This window comes from Dendrobium catenatum, unplaced genomic scaffold (assembly GCF_001605985.2).
Source record: "Dendrobium catenatum unplaced genomic scaffold, ASM160598v2 fragScaff_scaffold_372, whole genome shotgun sequence".
Taxonomy (NCBI): Eukaryota; Viridiplantae; Streptophyta; class Magnoliopsida; order Asparagales; family Orchidaceae; genus Dendrobium; species Dendrobium catenatum.
Window position 1 is genome coordinate 60290 of NW_021318834.1, and position 8626 is coordinate 68915.

An 8626-nucleotide genomic window follows, 5' to 3' on the forward strand; every position below is an offset into this window, starting at 1 on the left:
AGTATGATCTACACTATACATTACAATAAACCATATTTATTAAACTTTGATTTGATTGAAAAATCACAAAGATTAATTTATGTAAGAATTCAAATATCATACAACATAATTTGGATCATATAAATTCAAAAATTGAATTTCAAAATACTAACTTAAATCATCTAGTGGCTAGAGTTTTCTAATGAAAATGAAATGCATAGTACGATTAGCGCATAAGCATTAATTATTAAATTTGCCATTAAATTGATTTCTCATATAACTGATAGTACATTATAATCGTAATCATATAGTAAGATTAGTTTAAAAAGTTTTTCAGCTCACTTCTCTCAGTCCCCTATGTGTATGTGCACGGTCACCAATTTAGCATACACCCTTATATAGCTAGACTCAAGAAATAAAAAACAAATTAAATAAAAAAATAGACTCTTTTTAATAACATCTATTCTACCCAAATTTGAGCCTTGATCATTCATGAGCAGTGTATGATGTACCTAAAATGTTAGTACAAATATAAAAAATGATATGTAATACATATATACTAGGAAATATATAATTCAATCAATAATGTTTTTTATCATCAAAATTAAAAGATAGGGATCCTAGATTGCAACATTTTCCCCCTATTTGATGATAAAAAATATTTTGGTTGAAAAAGTAAGTTAATATTTTTCTTCTAATATCCACCTCACTAAGTGATAAATTTAAAAATAGGGGTTAGATAATCTTTAATTTAATTTTTTATTTTTAACTTAATAATTTTTTAATATTTAGTTTTATGCTAAATGAAAAAAGAATAAAAAAATAAAAATGCAATGCAAATGTAAGATGCACAAGATGAACTGTTTAATAGCGATGAACAAGTACATAGACAACCGAATTGTTACTCCTCCTTTTGATATCAACAAAAAGGAGGATCAAATATAAACACAGAAAAAATATAGAATAGAGATAATTAGAAAAGCACATAACATAGATCCTAAAAGTATGAAGGCCCTTATAAGAGTGGTAGTGGTGGAGGTTGAAAATACTTGTGAATAGATAAAAACTCTTCTCCAAATTAGCCATATTTGCCTAGTGTTATTATTGTTGCTGTTGAATATGATTATTCAGTCGGGAGTCCAAATGATGAAAACATTGTATCAATTTATTATAGGGATAAGACTGGTATGTTGGTACAGGTGGTGGCACTAATTTTGGTTAAGGTGCTGCTATTGGAAGAGCTTCCCCTACCTCCTCAAGATCAGGCTCTTTTTCTTTCTTTTGCCCCTGGTGATGAAATAAGAAGGAATAAGGAAGGATTCGTTAGTGTGGAAAATTAGGAATTGATAAGCAATAGCTGGATAAGTAAGCTCATATTTTTTTGTCAAGAATATTGACAATGACATGATCAAGAGCAATATTTTGCTTTCTTCAGATGGAAGGAAGGAGAATGAGAGTAAGATTTTGAATGTAATCAATGATCATGTAGAATTCATCACATTGGATTTGATATAAAATGAAGTAGGTAACCAAGGAAACAAATTGGGTAATATTTACGTGATCTCCACTTTTAAGAATTATTGAGGTTTGAAAGACATGTTGGATAATATGTGTATTTTGGTTCAAGGAGTGGACAAGGGGTTGATGTTGATTGAGGGAAACACTTTTGATGGTTAAATTAACATCACTCCAATCAAAGTCTCCCCTAGAAGACATTGATTTGGGTCAAGCTCCTTCGTTAGATAGGTAAAGATATTCTCCTAAGTTTTCCTTAGTTATTTTTATGGGTCTCATACAGACATAAGATCACATGATGAGAGCAATAGCGCTAACCCTAAGGTTTGCAAGGAATTCATAAAGGAGTTCAAAATTGAAGGGAAAGGTAAGGGTAAGCAAGAATTAGAGAGAGGTGGATGAAAAAAAATTCTTCTCCTCATAATTCAGGGCTTATTGATTCAACATTTTGGAAGGAGTGATGCGATCTTACTTGTACGATAATATGCAGCATCATCTTCTATGGACTGGAAGCGATCATCGACAGGGTAATAAGAGGAAGAACCTCCTCGGGTCAGATGACCATGCTTGCTACCTCTAACCATTTGAGAATTTGATGGTATGAGTCTTGAAGGAAGAAGGGATTTGAAGAATTAGATGAGTTAAGTTTAATAAATCCCTCTAATTTATAAAGTTTTCATTTAATTGTACAGTAAAATTTGAGAACATACATTATAATAAGGCAAAATTAAATCATATGGATAAACTGTTGGAAAAAGAGGTCAAATTGTATAGTACGATCAATATCATACTGGACGAAGGAAAAAGTGTTTGTCCTAAGAAGTTGTATGTGTAACTTGTGACCAAACATATTGTATAGTACAAACAGTTTTTTATTTAGTATGATAGGTTAATTAATATTGTGTCGGTCTATTTGAATTCATCTAATGCTTTTGACACATATATTATATAGTATGAAGCGATGTTCATATAGTATGATCACCAATAATTAAGCAAATCAACATTATTGATTTCACTGAAGGCAAAGATTTGTGTAGGAATGTGTAGATCATATAGTACAAAGGGAATCGTACATTATGATGTCAATAAAGTTTAACTTTCAATTTTTAAAAAAAAATTAAAAATGAAAGGTGTGTGAAGATCATGGAACATCTACCAAATACAAAATGACAAAATAAATATACAAAAAATGAAAAATATAAATCAACAAATAAATAGTAAAAAAAATTCAAAATGTGACTCACATTAGAACACACATAAAATGGTTAATTACAAATGATAGAAAAATTTAGATTTATCCTGAATCAAGCATGAATGTCTATATTATCTAGTCTAGTCCTCAATATGCTAATGGTATCATAGGTAAGGGATTTTGTAAAGATGTCTAACAATTAAACTTCAAAGCTTTATGATGCAATTCTATATCTCCCTTGGCTACATGGTCTCTAATAAAATGATACCTAATATTTATATGCTTAGTGCGGGAGTGTTGGTTTAAATTTTTGAAAATACAAAAGACATTAGTGTTATCACACATAATAGGAATGATGCCTACAGGTAATCAAACATCTAGGTTTTGTTGCTTTAGCTACAAGACTTGAGCAACACAGCTTCCTACGGTAATATATTCTGCCTTAGTGGTAGATAGGGCTTCTAAATTTTTCTTTCTACTAGACCAATAAACTAATTATTAGCCTATGAATTGATAGGTTCCTTAGGTGATTGTTCTATCTACCCTATATCATGTAAAGTCAAAGTCTAAATATCCTATAATTTCAAAGGATGAGCTATGTCTAATGTACTAGATACCTAGGTTTTGGGTGCCTAATAGGTATATAAGGATTCTCTTAACATAAATCATATGGGATTATTTGGGATTAGCCTTAAATCTGGCACAAATACATATAATAAATATGATATCATGTCCATTGGTAGTCAAATAGAGAAGTGATTCTATTATCCCTTTATATTTCTTTTTATTAGCTGATTTCCAATTGGGATCTTTATCTAATTAAAAGATAGAGTTCATGGGAGTATTTATTGCCTTAGCATTATCCATTTTATATTTCTTAATGATATCTTTGATATATTTTAATTGGCTATGAAAGGTTCCATCATCCCTTTGTTTCACACTAAATTTGAGGAAATAGGTAAGCTCTCCCATCATTCTCATCTCAAAATCCTCACTTATTATTTTTAAAAATTCATTACTGAGATTTTTATTTATGAGTCCAAAAAGTATATCATCTACATAAATTTGATCAATGAGTAGATCTTCTCCTACTTTCTTAAGGAATAGGGTAGAGTCTATATAACCCTTAACAAAGTCTTCATCTATGAAAAATCTACTCAGCCTCTTATACCGAGCTCTAGGTCCTTACTTCAATCCATGTAATGTCATATTTAATTTGAATACAAGATTAGAAATTTGAGAATTCTCAAAACCTAAGGGTTGCTCAACATATACATCTTCCTTTATCACCCCATTTAGGAAGGCCCTTTTAACATCCATCTTATATAACTTGAATCCTATAAAGAGAAAAAAGGCCAATAATTCTCTAATAGCTTCTAACATAGTTATAAGGGCAAAGGTCTCCTCAAAATCAATTCCTTTAATCTGATTATTCTCCTTAGCTACTAATATAGCCTTATTCCTAATCAATATCCTAGAGTCATTAATTTTATTCTTGAAAACCCACTTAGTTTCTATAACACTCTGGTCCTTAATATGTTGACAAGTTCCTATTGATTATTCCTAATAAATTGATTTAATTCTTTTTGTATAGATTGGATCCAAAATTCATTAGCTAGGGTTTGATCTATATTGGTTGGTTCTACCATAGAATTGAATGTAGAATGACTAACCTCCAAAGTCCATGCCTAGCTTTAATACCTATAGATGGATCTCCTAGAATGAGTTCTTTAGCATTACTAGACGAGTATCTCCATTCTCTAGGCAAAGGCTCTTGAGGTTTCACTCTATATCCTAGGTCAATAAATTCTACCCCTTGGGTGACATCTACTTTTGCTTTTTCTTCTAATATAGGCTCAAAAGATTAATACAACATGGTTAGACTATTTTACTATTAATGTCATCTTATTAAAGATCCTATAGGCTTTAACTATAGATTAATAACCTAAGAAGACTCCTTCAGATTTGGGATTAAACTTTTATAGAGGTGTTTTTTCATCAATCAAGACAAAGTACCTATAACCAAATACATGTAAGTGAGAAAGGTTGTATGTCCTACCCTTAAAGAGTTCATAGTTTGTCTTATTTAACTTAGATCTAACATCAACCCTATTCAATACATAGCAAGCAATATTTACTACATCTTCCCAAATGTATCTAAGGAGAGAATAGTTAGCTAACATGGCCCTAGCAGTTTTTACTAAACTAATATTCATCTTTTCATCTATTCCATTTTGCTAAGGGGTCTTAGAGGTAGAAAAATTATGCTCTATCTCAAACTCCTAACAAAAAGATTCAAAATTATTATATTTAAACTCTCCACCATGATCACTATAAATAGTCGAGATCTCATATCTTAATTTCCTCTGTATCCAGGTGAAGAAGGTTCTAAATTCTTTAAATGATTCTTTCTTTTGTTTTAGGATCTACCCTAGGTGAATCTAGAGTAATCATTAACAATCATAAAATCATATGATTTCCCTCCTAAGCTAGTTGTACTAAAGGGTCCAAACATATCCATATGAAGAATTTCTAGTAGCCTAGAGATGTTGACATCTTTAATTAAATGAAATGTAGACTTAATTTACTTTCCTGGTTGGTAGGAATCACATAGGTGGTCCTAAGTGAAATCTAACTTGGGTATGCCTCTAACTAAGTATTTTTGGGTAATCTTCCTATGCGTCTTTATGCTTGCATGACATAGTCTCCTATGTCATAGCCAAGATTCATCAATAATGATTTTTAAAATAAAGAGTTATAGTATTCAATGTAGTTCAAAACAAGCATATAAATATTATTAACTCATTGTATAACTAATTTTTTATTCAAACTAATCAAGTGTTTTATGGATAAAAATTTGATGTCAAATCCTTTGTCATATAACTGATTGATGCTGAGTAGATTATGGTTTAAATCATCTACATGTAAAACATTCTCAATGATAAAATTCTTTGAGTTTCAAATTATATCGAGCCCACCACTTTCTTGGTGGTGCTATCTCCCAATAAGACCTTGCCTCTTGACTTGAACTACTCATGATGAACTGCTTCATATCTCAAGTCATATACCTTGATAAATGACTTGCATGCTTACAAAGTCAATCAAAGGTTATATTTGGGAATTAAAATAAGTTTTGGTTCCACCTTATGATTTGATAAATGACTTGCATGCATGTTATGTTATGGTGCACATGAAATAGGCCTCCACGATGACTTCCCCTTTTTGAACTTTGCCTTTTCTCCATCCTTTTCCTTGATCAGGTGAGTTTTCAAAGTGGGGCATTCAGTTCGTAAGTGGTCTGGTTTCCTAAATTCAAAATAAATTGTGTCACATTATGCTTTAAAATTTTTATTATTTTTAACTTTGCTTCATTACTAATGACGCATCTACTTTCTTCTAAAAAAGTTCATAAACTATCGAGTCATTAAAGCAATGTCATTATCCATTTCCACTATAGAGCTGTCACTGTCCGAGTCATTGGATTTCAAAGCCATAATCTTCTCCTTTTTCTATCACCTACATCAAGTAATATTTGAGTCATGCCTTGCTTATAGGCAATGAGTGAGTCAAGCAAGTTATCAACAGAATTCACATTCAAGTCTTTTGATTAAGAAATTATAGTGACCTTAACATCATAAGCATTAGATAGACATCATAGAATTTTGTTAACATTTTTAGAATTAAAAAGTTTTCTTCATAATGCATATAAGGATGTCACTATCTGAGTGAATCTAATATACATTTTAGATATGTCTTGTTAGGTTTTATATGAAATAGTTTATAGTCATATAGTAAAATGTTAAACCTAGACTATTTGACTTCACCGATTCCCTCATATGTGATGTACATTTTATTCCATATTTCCTTTCCCATAATACATGTAGAAAATATTTTATAATCCTTAGATTTTAATGCACCAAAAATAATAATTTTTTTTTTAATTGAGTGAGTTATGTGTCCACATTACTTCATTCAATAAATGGGACATAAATCTTGACTCCATTAACTATACGTAATGGAAGTGAATAACTAGTTTTAATCATATGTCAAATTCTTAAATTAATAGATTGGAAAAATGTAGACATGCATATTTTTTAAAAATCAAATGGCCTATTTTTAAACAGAGGTGGAGGGTTATAGAATAATCCTATGTAGTATTTCTGTTATCAAAATGCACCATAAGATCTTTACTTGGGGAATTTAAAATCACAAATTTTAAGATCCACTTCGATGTAGTATAGATGACTCTAATTAAACCCTTAAATCAACTCATCAACCAAGCCCCAAATTCTATCTAGTAAAGCCTACTTTAATTCTAATCAAATCAAAATCAGTCCTTAAATCTCTTTTAAAATATAAATCAATCACAACCATTGATTAGAGAGGATGATTTCATAAATTTAAAATCAATTTGAATAAAAACAGTTATAGATTTTGATTAGAGCCGGTTCAAAATCCCGAACTCCTTCCCACGCTCTCTTTCAAAAAAAAAAAACTTATCCATCTCCCTCTCATGAAAACGAAACTGCTCCCACACTCTCTCTATTCGCACACACACAACCGAACTCCCTCACCCCACGCTCTCTGCTTCGTGAAACCCACTGCCCATCTATTCCAGTTAATACACACAGCCCTCAACCGAAATTCCCACTCTCATATACGCATATAGAGAAACAAAATAAAAAACCCTCTTCATCTCTCAGCAGATCGGAACTACCGTGCTCTCATACCCGAACTCCCTCACATCTGCAATTGGCACAACTGTTCTCTCTCCTACTCTCTGCCTACACAAGCCCAGCCCCAACTCTCTTATTCGCAAAAAGCAAAAGCCCATTCACGATATCTCTCACATCTCCTCTCTATTCGCATACACAGAGAACGAAACCACCCACGATCTCCCTCTCCCTCACGATTCTGGCATTCGTTTCTCTTCTCTCCAGTCCACATGAACCGCCCCTCTCTCCTCTGGAATTCACGAACTGCACTTAACATAATCTGCCCCTCTTCCTCTCTCTCACTCTCACGCCTCCCAAGTCCAAAACAGCCCAGCCCGCCTCTTCTCCTACTCCAGGATCGCACGAATCCAAAGCCTCCCGTCGCTCCTCCCTGTTCGTTGAAGTTCTCTACTACCTCCTTCACGATCAGTTTATACAAAGCCAAAACATTTCAGAACTTCTGAACTCCTCTATTCTCATATTGCTGCAGTTCATGAGAACACTCTCCCTCGCCCTTTGAGTTCAGAAATCCCTAGGCTCCCGCTCTTCTCAAAGTCGCAGGAAGCACAGCCGAAGCCTTTGCTTCCTCTGCCCTAGCCGACGTCACGAACTGCAATTCCCATTCGCAAAAAAAAAAAAATCTGCTCCGACTCCCTATTCTCTCATTCGTGCAACCCCAAGGAAGCCTACTCGTATACCTTCAGGTTTATAGAATTGAAAGCCTATTTGTTCCCATTTGCGAAATTCCATTCATTCCGCTCCAAGAAGCCTGATCCGACCTCTCCTGCTTCAACTAAGTTCAGGTATATTCATCATTTTTCTCATCTCCTCTTAGATCGGATTTTATTTTCTTAACCCAAAAATTTCTTAAATTATAGGTTTAAGATAATCGCATCGTTCTTTTCTCTTAACTATTTTCTTTTTAATTGTTGGTATAGCAAAGAAATCATCAAGGATAGAATTTTAAGTGTTTAATGTTTTTGATTCCCATAAAATCTGAAATATTTTCTTAAGTTTCTTTGTTTCGGTTTCATTGATAATTAACTTAATTATTGCATCTTTATATTTTAACATAACTCTATGATAGAGTTTCGTTTGGAATTGAAAGAGAGAATAAAAGAAATCCAACATGTTTTCTTTGAATATAAGAGATATGATGAAATGAATATTTTGAACTTTATATATATATATATATATATATATATATATATATATGAAAAGTTTC